We start from the raw sequence: 15,499 nt of genomic DNA on the forward strand, positions 1-15,499 counted from the left end.
TGGGGTGGAGAGATAAATGGAAGGGAGAGTGGGGCTGGGGAGAACATAGCCAAGAGTACAATAGATGGATGGAGGTAGGGATGAAGGTGATAGGTTGGAGAAGAGCTTCAGGGCAGAGGAGATGACCTGGGGGTTGCAGTGAGAGAGAAACTCACTGATATTCTTGTAGAGAGCAGAGGAGATCTTCTTCAAGGTAGGCATCCTTGCAAGAGGATTTGCAGTAAGTTTAAAATCAACTAGGTGAAAGTGAGGACTGCAGATGCTGGAAACCTGAGTCTAGATTAGTGTGGTGCCAGAAAATCTCAGCAGGTCAGGCAGCATCCGAGGAGCAAGAAAATTGACGTTTCCTCATTCCTGATGAAAGGGTTTTGCCCGAAACGTCAATTTTCCTGCTCCTCGGATGCTGCCTGACCTGCTGAGATTTTCTGGCACCACACTAATCTAGACTCTGGTTTCCAGCATCTGCAGTCCTCACTTTCGCCTAGTTGATTTTAATCTTACTGCGAATCGTCTTGCAAGGATGCCTACCTTGAAGAAGTTCTCCTCCGCTCTCTACAAGGATTTCAGTCAGTCTCTCTCTCTCTCTCACTGCAACCCCCAGGTCATCTCTGCTCTGAAGCTCTTCTCTGACCTATCAACTACACCCCCACCTCCATCCACCTATTATACTCTTGGCTACCTTCTCCCCAGCCTCACCCCCATCCCTTTATCTCTACACCCCAGAGGCTCCCTGCCTCATTCCTGATGAAGGACTTTTGCCCGAAACATCGATTTTCCTGCTTCTCGGATGCTGCCTGACCTGCTGTGCTTTTCCAGCATCATACTTGCTGACTCTGATCTCCAGCAACTGCAGTCCTCACTTTCGCCTTGTCCTGTCCACTTCAACTGAGTCACTCCTCTGGTTCCCAAAATTGGCCAATTTAGAATTCTAACTCCTATTCCGAATTTGTCCTTTTCCATAATCACATTAAAAATAAGTGAATTTTTGAGTGCGAGCAGCAGCTGAGTTTAAATGAACCCGGAAGGCTACAGCTAAGGTGAGACAGTTTGTTTTAAAATTACTTACCGGTAGCGGGCAGCGGTGTTTTTCTTTTCTCTTCACAGAAAGAGCGGGAACAGCAGGGGCAAGTGACGACGACCAGAGGGGCAGCTGGAAGCTGGTGTAGCGGAAGCTTACCTGGGTAGGTTTTTTTCCTATAAAAGCGCGCAGGAGAGGAACCCGAGGCACTACAGAGGTAGTGCCTCCCACCCTCCCTCCTCCTCTAACCTAATAATAAGACCCGTTGTGGTAAGTAGGTAAGTGCTGCATTTTGATTGTTCTATTCTTTAGACCTAGTTTTTTTTAAAAAGGTTACTTTTAGAGGGATGGCAGTCAAGGCAGTGCAATGTTCCTCTTGCAACATGTTTGAGGTGAGGGATGCCATGGTCGTCCCTGCTGATTACACTTGCAGGAAGTGCACCCATCTCCAGCTCCTCCAAGACCGTGTTAGGGAACTGGAGCTGGAGTTGGATGAACTTAGGATCATTCGGGAGGCAGAGGGGGTCATAGATCGGAGCTTTAGGGAAGTAGTAACACCAAAGATTGCAGACAGATGGGTGACAGTGAGGGGGACTGGGAGGAAGCAGCCAGTGCAGGGACCCCCTGTGGCCATTCCCCTCAAGAACAAGTATACCGTTTTGGATACTTGTGGGGGGGGGGGACTTACCAGGGGTAAGCAATGGGGTTCAGGCCTCTGGCACGGAGCCTGTCCCCGTTGCTCAGAAGGGAAGGGTGGAGAAGAGCAGAGCAATAGTTGTTGGGGACTCGATAGTTCGGGGCACAGATAGGCGGTTCTGTGGGAACAAGAGAGACTCACGTTTGGTATGTTGCCTCCCAGGTGCAAGGGTACGTGACGTCTCTGATCGTGTTTTCCGGGTCCTTAAGGGGGAGGGGGAGCAGCCTGAAGTCGTGGTCCACATTGGCACCAACGACATAGGTAGGAGGAGGGCTGAGGATGTTAGGCAGGCTTTCAGGGAGCTAGGTTGGAAGCTCAGAGTTAGAACCAGCAGAGTTGTTGTCTCTGGTTTGTTACCGGTGCCACGTGATAGAGAGTCGAGGAATAGGGAGAGAGAACAGTTAAATGCGTGGCTACAGGGATGGTGCAGGAGGGAGGGATTCCGGTATCTGGATAACTGGGGTTCTTTCTGGGGAAGGTGGGACCTCTATAAACAGGATGGTCTACACCTGAACCTGAGGGGCATCAGTATCCTTGGGGGGAGGTTTGCTAGTGCTCTTGGGGGGGGTTTAAACTAACTCTGCAGGGGCATGGGAACCTAGACTGTAGCTTTAGGGTGCAGGACCTGGAGTGTAGGGAGGTTAGGAACATGGCATCAATCTCAAAGGAGGGTGCCTGTAAACAGGAAAGTGGCTTGAAGTGTGTATACTTCAATGCAAGAAGTATACGAAATAAGGTAGGTGAACTTGCAGCGTGGGTTGGTACCTGGGATTTCGATGTTGTGGCCAATACGGAGACATGGGTAGAACAGGGACAGGATTGGCTGTTGCAGGTTCCAGGGTTTAAATGTTTTAGTAGGGTCAGAGGTGGGGGTAAAAGAGGGGGAGGTGTGGCATTGCTTGTCAAAGATAGTATTACAGTGGTGGAAAGGACGATGGATGAAGACTCGCCATCTGAGGTAGTTTGGGCTGAGGTTAGGAATAGGAAAGGTGAGCTCACCCTGTTAGGAGTTTTCTACAGGTCTCCTAATAGTCCTAGAGATGTAGAAGAAAGGATTGCGAGGATGATTCAGGAGAAGAGTGAAAGTAATAGGGTAGTTGTTATGGGGGACTTTAACTTTCCAGATATTGACTGGGAAAGCTATAGCTCGAGTTCGTTAGATGGGTCGGTGTTTGTCCAATGTGTGCAGGAGGGTTTCCTGACACAATATGTAGACAGGCCAACAAGAGGTGAGGCCATACTGGATTTGGTTCTGGGTAAAGAACCAGGCCAGGTGTTAGAATTGGAGGTAGGTGAGCACTTTGGGGACAGTGACTACAATTCGGTGACTTTTACTCTAGTGATGGAGAGGGATAAGTGTGCACTGCAGGGCAAGAGTTATAGCTGGGGGCAGGGAAATTATGATGCGGTGAGGCACAACCTAGGATGCGTGGCTTGGAAAAGTAGGCTTCAAGGCAAGGGCGTAATTGATATGTGGAGCTTGTTCAAGGAGCAACTATTGAGTGTCCTTGATAAGTATGTACCTGTCAGGCAGGGAGGAAAGGGTCGTGTGAGGGAGCTGTGGTTTAATAAGGAATTGGAATCCCTTGTTAAATGGAAGAGGGCGGCCTATGTAAAGATGAGGCGTGAAGGTTCAATTGGGGCGATTGAGAGTTATAAGGTAGCCAGGAAGGATCTGAAGAGAGAGCTAAGAGCAGCAAGGAGGGGACATGAAAGGTCCTTAGTTGGTAGGATTAGGGAAATCCCTAAGGCTTTCTATAGGTATGTCAGGAACTAAGGAATGACTAGGGTAGGAATAGGTCCAGTCAAGGATAGTAGTGGGAAGCTGCGTGTGGAGGTTGAAGAGATTGGGGAGATACTGAATGAATACTTTTCGTCAGTATTCACTCAGGAACAGGACATTGTTGCCGATGTGAATATTGAGTCACAATTAATTATAATGGATGGCTTTGAGGTATGTAGGGAAGAGGTGTTGGAAATTCTGGAAAGGGTGAAAATAGATAAGTCCCCTGGGCCTGATGGCATTTATCCTATGATTCTCTGGGAAGCAAGGGAGGAGATTGCAGAGCCATTGGCCTTGATTTTTATGTCCTCGTTGTCTACAAGAATAGTGCCAGTAGTCTGGAGGATAGCAAATGTGGTTCCCTTGTTCAAGAAGGGGAGTAGGGATAACCCTAGTAACTAGTAGGCCGGTGAGTTTCACTTCTGTTGTGGGCAAAGTCTTAGAGAGAATTGTAAGGGATAGGATTTATGGACATCTGGATAGGAATAATGTGATCAAGGATAGTCAACATGGTTTTGTGAAGGGCAGGTCGTGCCTCACAAACCTTATTGAATTCTTTGAGAAGGTGACTAAGGAGGTAGACAAGGGTAAAGCAGTAGATGTGGTGTATATGGATTTTAGTAAGGCATTTGATAAGGTTCCCCATGGTAGGCTACTGCAAAAAATACGGAGGTATGGCATTGAGGGTGAGTTGGAGGTTTGGATTAGGAATTGGCTGGCTGGAAGAAGACAGAGGGTAGTAGTTGATGGTAAAGGTTCATCTTGGAGTGCAGTTACTAGCGGTGTTCCGCAAGGATCTGTTTTGGGACCATTGCTGTTTGTCATTTTTATAAATGACCTGGAGGAGGGGCTAGAAGGTTAGGTGAGCAAGCTTGCGGATGATACGAAAGTCGGTGGAGTTGTTGACAGTGAGGAAGGATGTGTCAGGTTACATTGGGATATAGATAAGTTGCAGAGCTGGGCAGAAAGGTGGCAAATGGAGTTCAATGTAGGTAAGTGTGAGGTGATTCATTTTGGTAAGAGTAACAAAAAGATGGGGTACTGGGCTAATGTTCGGTTACTTGGTAGTGTGGATGAGCAGAGGGATCTTGGTGTCCATGTACACAGACCTCTGAAAGTTGCCACCCAGGTAAATAGTGCTGTGAAGAAGGCATATGGCGTACTGGCTTTTATTGGTAGAGGAATTGAGTTCCGGAGTCCTGAGATCATGTTGCAGTTGTATAAGGCTCTGGTGCGGCCGCATCTGGAGTATTGTGTGCAGTTTTGGTTGCCATACTATGGGAAGGATGTGGAGGCACTGGAACGGGTGCAGAGGAGGTTTACCAGGATGTTGCCTGGTATGGTAGGAAGATCGTATGAGGAAAGGCTGAGGCACTTGGGGCTGTTTTCATTGGAGAAAAGAAGGTTTAGGGGTGACTTGATAGAGGTGTACAAGATGATTAGGGGTTTAGATAGGGTTAACCATGAGAACCTTTTTCCACGTATGGAGTCAGCTATTACGAGGGGGCATAGCTTTAAATTAAGGGGTGGTAGGTATAGGACAGATGTTAGGGGTAGATTCTTTACTCAGCGAGTCGTGAGTTCATGGAATGCCCTGCCAGTAGCATTGGTGGACTCTCCCTCTTTATGGGCATTTAAGCGGGCATTGGATAGGCTTATGGAGGATAGTGGGCTAGTGTAGGTTAGGTGGGCTTGGATCGGCGCAACATCGAGGGCCAAAGGGCCTGTACTGCGCTGTATTTTTCAATGTATTCTATGTATTCTATGAATTATGATTGCTACTGTCAAAATGCTCTCCCACTGCCATTCCTTGCATCTGCCCAGCTTCACCTCCTAAAACTAAGTCAAAACAGCACCCCCCTCTTTGTTGGACATGTTGACAGGGTGCTGTAGTTTTGAAGGAGCTTCCTTTGGGATGACACATTAAATAGGGCCACTATCTGACCTAAAACCGAAACCTGCTGGAGGTGAGCTGAGGTGGCAAGGGTCGAGAGCGTCAAGTTTCTAGGAGTGACAATAACCGACAACCTGTCCTGGATTCCCATGTAGATGCGACGGTCAAGAAGGCACAACAACACCTCTTCTTCCTCAGGAGGCTAAGGAAATTCAGCATGTCCATAAAGCCCCTCACCAACTTTTACAGATGCACCTTAGAAATATCTGAATGCCTAACAGTCTAGTACAACAATTGCTCTGCCCAGGAGCATAAGAAACTACAGAAAGTTGTGTGCATAGCCCATACCATCACAGGAAACAATCTCCCTTACACTTCTCATTGCTATGGAAGGGCTGCCAACATCATCAAACATCCCTCCCAATCCAGTCATGCTCTCCTCCAACCTCTTCTGTCAGGCAGAAGATACAGAAGTTTGAACACACACACATACACACACATGCACCACCAAGAACAGCTTCTTCCCTGCTATTATTAGATTGCTGAATGAACCTCTCTAACTTCAAATAACATTGATCTTGCTTTGTACACCTCCTGTGCAGTTGTAACCTGTATGCCTCACTCTAAGCACCCTATGATCTGAATGTCCTTGTTTGCGAGGAGCTGCCTATTATACTTGCAAAACAAAACTTTCCAGTGTCCTTAGGTATATGTGACTGCAAAACATCAAATCAAATCAAATCTGAGCAGGTCTGATGGCATCTGTGGAGAGAGAAAAACACGGTTAACACTTTGAGTCTGATATGACTCTTCTTCAGCACTGGTGACTGTAAAAGAGACCATTACACCATTTGAAGAAAAGCAGGGGTCTGCTCTTCAGTGTCTGTTAATCAATCAACATCATTTGGGAGTGCTCGCTGTGTGTAGTTTGCTGCGTTTCCAACATTACAACTGTTTCAGAAACACTTCATCGTGAAGCACTTTGAAATGACACAAGGGTCATGAAAGATGCTAAATAAAAATAAGTCTTTGCTTCTTTGAATCTTTACTGTGTCACTCCTCATCCCCTTGACATCCAATTGTTTGTTTTGATGTGATTACGTTTGTCTCTGAATCATTACATTCAATACAAGGTTGTTTCTATGTTGGTTGAAAATATACATAAAAGAGAATGACATGATTTCTGACTTATTTAGATGTATCACATTGCTCTGATGTATTGTGGGTGTGAAGTATCTCAATTACAGTATTGCTGTTCTTTTTCTTTTGTGTTGGATCAGTGGGTGGTAGCATTACCTCTGAGTCAGAGGTTGAGTTCAAGTTCGCCCACCCTAGGAACCTGATCACATCTTGACGGTGATTCCCACTGTGATTCTGAGGCAGTGCTGCACTGTTGGAGGTAATGTTCTGTGAATGTGATACTAAGTGAAGTATGGACATTTTCTCTAGTATTCTTGGTTAGACACAAAAGAAATTGCAGATGCTGGAATCAAGATAGATAGGCAGCAAGCTGAAAGAACACAGCAAGTCAGTCAGCATCAGGAGGTGGAGAAATCGACGTTTCAGGTGTAACCCTCCTTCAGAACCTTCAGAAGAAAGGTTACATCCGAAACATCGATTTCTCCATCTTCTGATGTTGCCTGGCTTGCTGTGTTCTCCAAGCCTCCTAGGTAAAAAGAAGGAGTGCAGATGCTGGAAACCAGAGTCTAGATTAGAGCGGTGCTGGAAAAGCACAGCAAGTCAAGCAGCATCAGGAATAGAGACTTTTGCCTGAAATGTCGATTTTCCTGCTCCTCGGATGCTGCCTGATCTGCTGTGCTTTTCCAGCACCACTCTTATCTCGACTCTGGTTTCCAGCATCTGCAGTGCTTGTTTTTACCTAGATGATTTTAACCCTACTGCGAATCCTCTTGCAAGGATGCCTGCCTTGAACAAGTTTTCCTCCTCTCTCTACAAGAATCTCAGTGAGTCTCTCTCTCTCTCTCTCACTGCAACCCCACGTCATCTCTTCTGCCCTGAAGCTCTTCAACCATATCCTCTCCCAGCCTCCTGCCCTGTCCACTTCTCTAGCATTCTGGCCAACATTTATCTGTCAATTAGCATCACTGAAAAAAATAGATTAGATTACTTAGTGTGGAAACAGGCCCTTCAGCCCAAACCAACCCCCGTACATCTAACACTACAGGTAATTTAGCGTGGCCAATTCACCTAACCTGCACATTTTTGGAGGAAACCGGAGCAAACCCATGTAGACATGGGGAGAATGTGCAAACTCCACACAGAGAGTAGGAATTGAACCGGGGTCTCTGGCGCTGTGAGGCAGCAGTGCTGACCACTGTGCCACCTTGCCGCCCACCAACTAGGTGTTATCTGTTAACATGTCATAGAATCAATACCATGCAGGAGGCAGGCCATTTAGGTAAAAACAATGACTGCAGATGCTGGAAACCAGATTCTGGATTTGTGCTGCTGGAAGAGCACAGCAGTTCAGGCAGCATCCAAGGATCAGCGAAATCGACGTTTCGGGCAACAGCCCTTCATCAGGAATAAAGGCAGAGAGCCTGAAGCGTGGAGAGATAAGCTAGAGGGGGGTAGGGGTGGGGAGAAAGTAGCATAGAGTACAATAGGTGAGTAGCCCATCGGCTTCATGCTGATCCTCTGAAGAGCACCTCACCCATTGTGCAAATTCCACACGGATGGTCACACAAGGCTGGAATCAAACCTGGTTCCGTGAGGCAGCAGTACTAACCACTGAGCCACTGTGCCACCCTTTGAAGGACCTTCCTGGGTGCAATTTGGCTGCAGCATTTCCTCCAATGCAATGGTGATGCAATACCTGTGAACTGTCTTTGGGATGTTCTGAGATCATGAGCAAAACGTGAAATCTTCATAAATGTTGTGTTTTACCAACTGCAATGATTCCTTCATGGGGCATTGGTGTGACTGGCAAGGTGAGCGTTAGTTACCCGTCTTTAACTGCCCTTGAACTGAGTGTGATTTCGGAGGACAGTTAAGATTCAACCTCATTGCTGTGGGTCTCACATTGACAAACACTACACACTCGCAGATTATCAAGTAAATAGGTAGCTACCGGTGTAAAGATTATGTATTTTAATTTCTTTCTTGTGGACCGAAATGGAAATTTACTAAAATTATTTAGAAACGAAGGATTGCTGGTGGATTACTGCATTTCTTTTAAAGCAGGTAACCTGAGTCATTGAAGCCACTGTTTATGCAGATGTTGATTCAAGCAGAATTGAAGAAGTTGGTTCTGTACCAATAGAGATTTGGATTCTACACCTTCCCTCTGAGGACATAGCAAAAGGAATCATGAAACAGACAGTGTGTGTCAAAGTAGGTAATTCGTGTAATTGTTAAAAATCACACAACACCAGTTTATAGTCCAACGGGTTTATGTGGAAGCACTAGCTTTCAGAGCGCTGCTCCTTCATCAGGTGGTTGTGGAGTATAAGGTCGTAAGACACAGAATTTATAGCAAAAATGTACAATGTGATGTAACTGAAATTATATATTGCAAAAGACTGGATTGTTTGTTAAGTCTCTCATCTTTTAGAATGAACATGTTGGTTTCAGTTCTTTCATATGTAAATTGCAGAACTTTTTAAAAGTTACATTCTCACTTTGTACACCCCAGTCCAACACCGACATCTCCAAATCATGTAATTGTTGTTGATGAACAGAGGTTGGAGGACAATGTTTTCCTGTCTAGTTTATATATTGCAAAATGACCTACGCTAGTAATGCTAGCTCCTGACATTTGGGACTCTGGTATTCATTATAGTTGGTTGCTGTGAAACATTGTTCAAAATGGGTTGTGTAATGCAAAGCATGATACTTGTGAGTAAGGAATCAGAGTCAATAGTTTGGGTGTTGTTGGAAATATCAAAGCATCTGTTATTGCCCCCCCACCCCCAGAATATGACATTGGCGTTCAGTTCAGTGCATTAATGTAAATGTGAGTTTACAGCAATTATGTTTTAGCGCACAATGGCATATCCAACTGACAGCTTTAATAACTTTATTTTTTTCTGAAGTAAACAGTGAAAAATATTTTTTATGCTTCTTGCTCTCTTCCATTCTTTTTAGTATTTTCACTCTTCTAAAAACCCATTTACTGTTTTCCCTTTATCTATTCAATCAGTCAGATTATCCAAAGTTCAAATGTTCAAGCACAGCTGCACTTTTATAAAACTTGAATTCTAAGCATTTTCCAGAACTGATATTGGTCTAGAGTTACTGACATATAGTTATGCGATTTGTCCTTTTTTGCTTTTGTAACATCATTACAAATGATATTTGTAACATATTTGTTTTGTACTTTATAAATCCTTCTGGAAGACTTGCCACTAATCTGCTAACTTGTTTTTTAAACTTTGTTTCCATTTAATGTTTGTCAGGTGCTTTTGTATCTTACTGAACTCTTCCCTTTATCAGCACTTTGCCGGTCCTGCTCCTTATTTTAAACTAATTACCTTTGAAATTAACTTTATTAGTTATTTACCAGATTTATGTAATTTAATTTCTGAAAGTAATGCTCTTTCCTCAATGGATGAGAAATATAGATTGTGCTTTGAAAAACAATTCCCATTTTGACGACTATATTGGGATTGTTAAAGTAGCCAAATATTATGAGTTTCCCACATATCTGCAGAATGTTCAGAAATATCTTCACCTGTCTTAATTTGTACAGGTTCCCTTCATTGTTCTTAACTCTTTCTAGGTAGAATCTGTCAATCCAATGCATTGGAGCATACTCTGGCAGCGTAATAGAATCTAACATACAACCTGTACGTCCCTGTTGAGCTGTCCTTAATTTAAGTTCCCAGTCTACTCTAACCTTAAGCCACAAATATGTCCCCTTGGCTCAGTTGGTAGCATTTACTTCTAAGTAAGGAGGGTGCGGGTTTAAGTCTAACTCTGACATTTGAACACAAAAATCAAGCCTGGTATTCAGTTCATTACTGAAAGAGACATTGCACTGTCAAAAAATGCTTGTCTTTTGAATGACACATTAAACTGAAAGCCTGTGTATCCACTCAGGTGAGCGTAAATGATCCAATCTTCACATTAGGAATGCCCTCTATTGTGTTGTATAGCACTACATCATGCTAAATGCAACAGACTTCAAACAGGTCTAGCAACTCAAGACTGGCATTCATGAGGCGCTATGAGCCATCAATAGCAGAATTGTACTCCAACACAATCTGTAACCTCATGGCCTGACACATCCCCTGCTCAACTATTACTATCAAGCCAGGGATCAATCCTGGTTCAATGGACAGTGCAGGAGGGCATGCCAGTAGCAGCACCAGGAACATCTAAAAATGAGGTGTCAACCTGGTGAAGCCGCCAAACAGGACTACTTGCGTGCTAAGTAGCATAAGCAGCAAGTGATATTCAGAGCTATGTGATCCCACATCTAACGGATCAGACCTAAGCTCTGCAGTCCTGCCACACCCAGTCATGGATGATGGTGGACAATTAAGCAACTCAGCGGAGGCTGAGACTACACATATTTTTCAATCATCAATGATTGAAGAGCCCAATACATCATGGCAAAAGATAAAGCTGTAACATTCTCCACAATCTTCAGCCAGAGGTGCCAATTGGACCATCGTTCTGGGCCTCCTGCATTGCTCCTCAGCATCATAGATACTAGTCTTCAGCCAATTCGAGTCGGTATATGTGATATCAAGAAACGGTTGGGGGTACTAGAGACAGGGAAGGTTGTTGGCTTTGACAATATTCTGGCAATAATACTGAAAATGTGTGTGCTCCAGAACCTGCCTCTCTCCTAGCCAAGCTGTTCCAGTGCAGTTACAACACTGGCATCTACCTGACAATATGGAAAATTGCCCAGATATGTCCTGGATACAAAAAGCAGGACAAATCCAACCCAGCCAATTACTGTCCCATCATACTACTCTCAATCATCAGTAAAGTAATGGAAGGTGTCATCAACAGTGCTAACAAGCAGCAATTGCTCAGCAATAACCTGCTCAGAGGTTAGGGTTTGGGTTTTACCAAGGTCACTCAACTCCTGACCTCATCACAATCTTGGTTCAAAAATGGACAAAAGAACTGAATTCCAGAGGAGAGGTCAGAGCGACAACCCTTGACATTTGGCCGGACGGGGCATGAAAGAGCCATAGCAAAACTGGAATCAATGGTTATCAGGGGAAAACTCTGCACTGGTTGGAGTCATGCCCAACACATTGGGTAGCACAGTGGCTCAGTGGTTAGCACTGTTACCTCACAATGCCAGAGACCTAGGTTTGATTCCAGCCTTGGGCAACTGTCTGTGTGGAGTTTGTACATTCTCCCCGTGTCTGTGTGGATTTCCTCCGGTGTCTCCAGTTTTCTCCCACATTGCAAAGATTGTGCAGGTTAGGGTGGATTTTCCATAGTGTTCAGGGATGTGTCCGTTAGGTGCATTAGTCAAGGGAATGGGTCTGGGGTGGCTTACTCTTCAGAGGGTCAGTTTGGACTTGTTGGGCCAAATGGCCTTTATCCACACTGTAGGGATTCTGTAATTCTAAGTAGCTGATTAGTTTATGGAGTAGAGTCACAGAGTCATACAGCTCAGACACAGTCCAAATAGTCCATGCCAACCAAGTTTCCCAAATTAAACTAATCCCATTTGCCTGCATTTTTCCTATATCCCTCTAAGCCTTTCCTATTCATGTACCTATCCAAATGTTATTTAAATGTTATAACTGTACTACAGACCCCTCTGTGTGAAAAGGTTGCCCCTCAGGTCTCTTTTATATCTTTCCCCTCGTGCCTTAAACCTATGCCCTCTCGTTTTAGACCCCCTTCCTACCTTGGAAAGACCTTAGCTATTCACCTTATCTATACCCCACATGATTTATAAACCTCTATAAGGTCACCTTTAAGAATCTTATGCTCCACTGAAAAAAAAAAGACCCAGCCTATCCTTTATGACTCAAAACCTCCAATCCTAAACATCCTGGTAAATCTTTTCTGAATCCTCTCCAGTTTAAAAGGTGACCAGTATTCCCTCTTAATTTTTCTCGGTGTACAGTGTCAGCTTTCAAAACTGGACGTAAATGCATCAGCACACTGACTGGAAAGCAAGGATCCTTGAAGCTGCGTGGTGACACAGCCGAGAGGGAACTGCTGACCAGTTAGTGATGACAAAGCTGAACCACTTGGCGCTGTGAACAAGATATAAACAAGCCTTCAGACCTCCATCAGTTTAGGAGATCTCTCTTCCCTCTGTAAGTCTGAATTCCGCAGTTATTATAATCCATGACTTTGCTGATGATTTCCTTCCCTGAACAACATTAGTGAACCTGATGGTTTTGAACAGCAATCACTGATGGTCGCCATCAGTCAAACTAACTTTTAATTTCAGATTTTATTCATTGAATTCAAATCCCACCACCAGATTCAGAACCCGAACCTCCTGAGAATTAGCCTGGGTTTCTGGATTACTCATCTGGTGACATACCACTTGTCTGCCATCACCCCCTAAGTAAGCGAGGGAGGGAAAAAGGTGTGAGGGAATAGGACATAAGAGAGGGGGAGAGGGACTGAGGGAGGGAGGCAAGGGGGGAAATGAAAGAGAGGATGAGTGAGACAGTGGGGAAATGATGGAGTCAGAAGGTGAACGAGATAAACAGTGAGGAAGAGAGAAAGAGAGTGGGAGGGTGAAGGAAAGACACAGAGGGATGGGGAAGTGATGGAGAGCGAGATACAAAAGGGCTGGGATGGGAAGGAGAGGGATTAGGAGTTAGGACAGTGAGGATGAGAGACAGAGAGAGTGGGTGCTGTAGTGACAATCAGACAAAGGAGTTTGAATGATAAAGGAGAAGGTGGTGAGGGAGTGAAGCAGTGTGAAGGGGAATATCTGGAACAGTCACAGTGAGATGTGATCAAAGGAGTGAGAGGAAGACAGACAGGGGGAGAGAGTGGACTCAAGTGAGAAAGAGAATGAGGGAGGAAGGATGAGGATGTGCGGATTTGAGGGAGTGTTTGAGTATGTGTGAACACTGACACAGAGTGAGACAGATCTTTAGCCACCGTCCCTTTAAAACTTATCCAGGAAGCAGCTTTAGAAAGTGGAGGAAACCCCTGGTTAAAAGGTCCACACATTTGCATGAATTTTTTTATTTGATTTATTGTAGTGACATGTACCTAAGTACAGTGAAAAGTTTTGTTTTGCAAGTGATACAGGCAGATCATAGCAAACGAGGACATACACATCATAGGATGCTTAGACAGAATGTGGCACACAAGGTTCATGCTGCACAGAAGGCTCATGAAGCAAGATCAACATTATTTGAATTTGAAAGGTCCATTCATCAGTCTATGAGCAGCGGAGAAGAAGCTGTTCTTGAATCTGTTGGTGCGTGCATTCAAGCTTCTGTACCTTCTGCCTGACAGAAGAGATTGGAAGAGAGCATTACTGGGTTGGGAGGGGTCTTTGATGATGTTGGCAATGAGATGTGTAAATGGAGTCCGTGGATGGGAGGCTGGTTTCCGCGAAGGTCTGGGCTGTGCACAACATCTTCTGTAGTTTCTAACAGTCCTGGGCAGAGCGGTTGCTTACCAAGACATTATGTATGTAGCTAGAATGCTTTCTGTGGTGTATCTGTAAAAGTTGGTGAGGGTCCTGATGGACATGTGAATTTCCTTAGCCTCCTGAGAAAGAAGAGGTGTTGTTATGCCTTCTTGGCCATCGCATCTGTGTGGGAGATCCAGGACAGATTGTTGATTATCGTCACTCCAGGAACTTGAAGATGTCGACCTCTCCAATGATGTAGAATTCTGCTGAGACCAGCTCAGAATCTGTCTCAGAGGTTAATGCAAGGTCAGTGTTATTTCAACCCAATTCAGTTGGCTCAGTGGTTAGCACTGCTGCCTCACAGCACCACGAACCTGGGTTCTGATTCCATCCTGGGTGACTGTCTGTGCGGAGTTTGCACATTCTCCCTGAGTCTGCATGTGTTTCCTCCAGGTGCTCCAGTTTCCTCCCACAGTCCAAAAATGTGCCGTTTAGGTGAAGTGGCCATGCTAAATTGCCTATAGTATTCAGGGACGTGTAGGTTAGGTGCATTAGTCAGGGGTAAGTATAGGGTAGGAGAATGGGTCTGGGTGTGATACTGTTCAGAGGATTGGTGTGGACTTGTTGGGCCAAATGGCCGGTTTCCACACTGTAGGGATTCTTTAAACTTCTTTCCAGGACAGTGTGGTGTACAGATCGACTCAATGGGAAAAGAGGCAGCAATGTGGGCCAGTGGTTAGCACTGCTGCCTCACAGCGCCAGGTTCGATTCCAGCCTCAGGCAACTGTCTGTGTGGAGTTTACACGTTCTCCCCGTATCTGCGTGGTGCTCTGGTTTCCTCCCACAGTCCAAAGATGTGCAGGTCATGTGAATTGGCCATGCTAAATTGCCCGTAGTATTAGGTGTATTAGTCAGAGGGAATGGGTCTGGGTGGGTTACTCTTCGGAGGGTCGGTGTGGACCTGTTGGGCCAAAGGGCCTGTTACTGCACTGTAGGAGAATCCAATCTAATTTAACTCCTCAGGGTCCTCCTCTTGTATTATGATTAGGACTGGGGCTGAGTCTGTCTGTTTATTCCTCTAAAAGTAAAGTCACCACAGTCCTAATCTCTCACTATCAGAGGGACGACTGGTGGTGGTTTCATCTGAGGATCACCCTGCCTCAGGTGAGGGAAGAGGTTGAGAAGGAGAGTTCTTCATGGTAACCTCAGCCAGTGCAGGAATTGAACTCATGCTATTGGCATCAATCTGGATCGCAAACCAGCCAACTCAGCAGAGGGTTGTGGTGGAGGGTTGTTTTTCAGACTGGAGGCCTGTGACCAGTGGAGTGCCACAAGGATCGGTGCTGGGTCCACTACTTTTCATCATTTATATAAATGATTTGGATGTGAGCATAAGAGGTATAGTTAGTAAGTTTGCAGATGACACCAAAATTGGAGGTGTAGTGGACAGCGAAGAAGGTTACCTCAAATTACAACAGGATCTTGATCAGATGGGCCAGTGGGCTGAGAAGTGACAGATGGAGTTTAATTTAGATAAATGTGAGGTGCTACAATTT

Source organism: Chiloscyllium plagiosum, unplaced genomic scaffold (assembly GCF_037043375.1).
Source record: "Chiloscyllium plagiosum isolate Xiang-an unplaced genomic scaffold, Cpla_swu_hap1 HiC_scaffold_14, whole genome shotgun sequence".
NCBI classification, from domain to species: Eukaryota; Metazoa; Chordata; class Chondrichthyes; order Orectolobiformes; family Hemiscylliidae; genus Chiloscyllium; species Chiloscyllium plagiosum.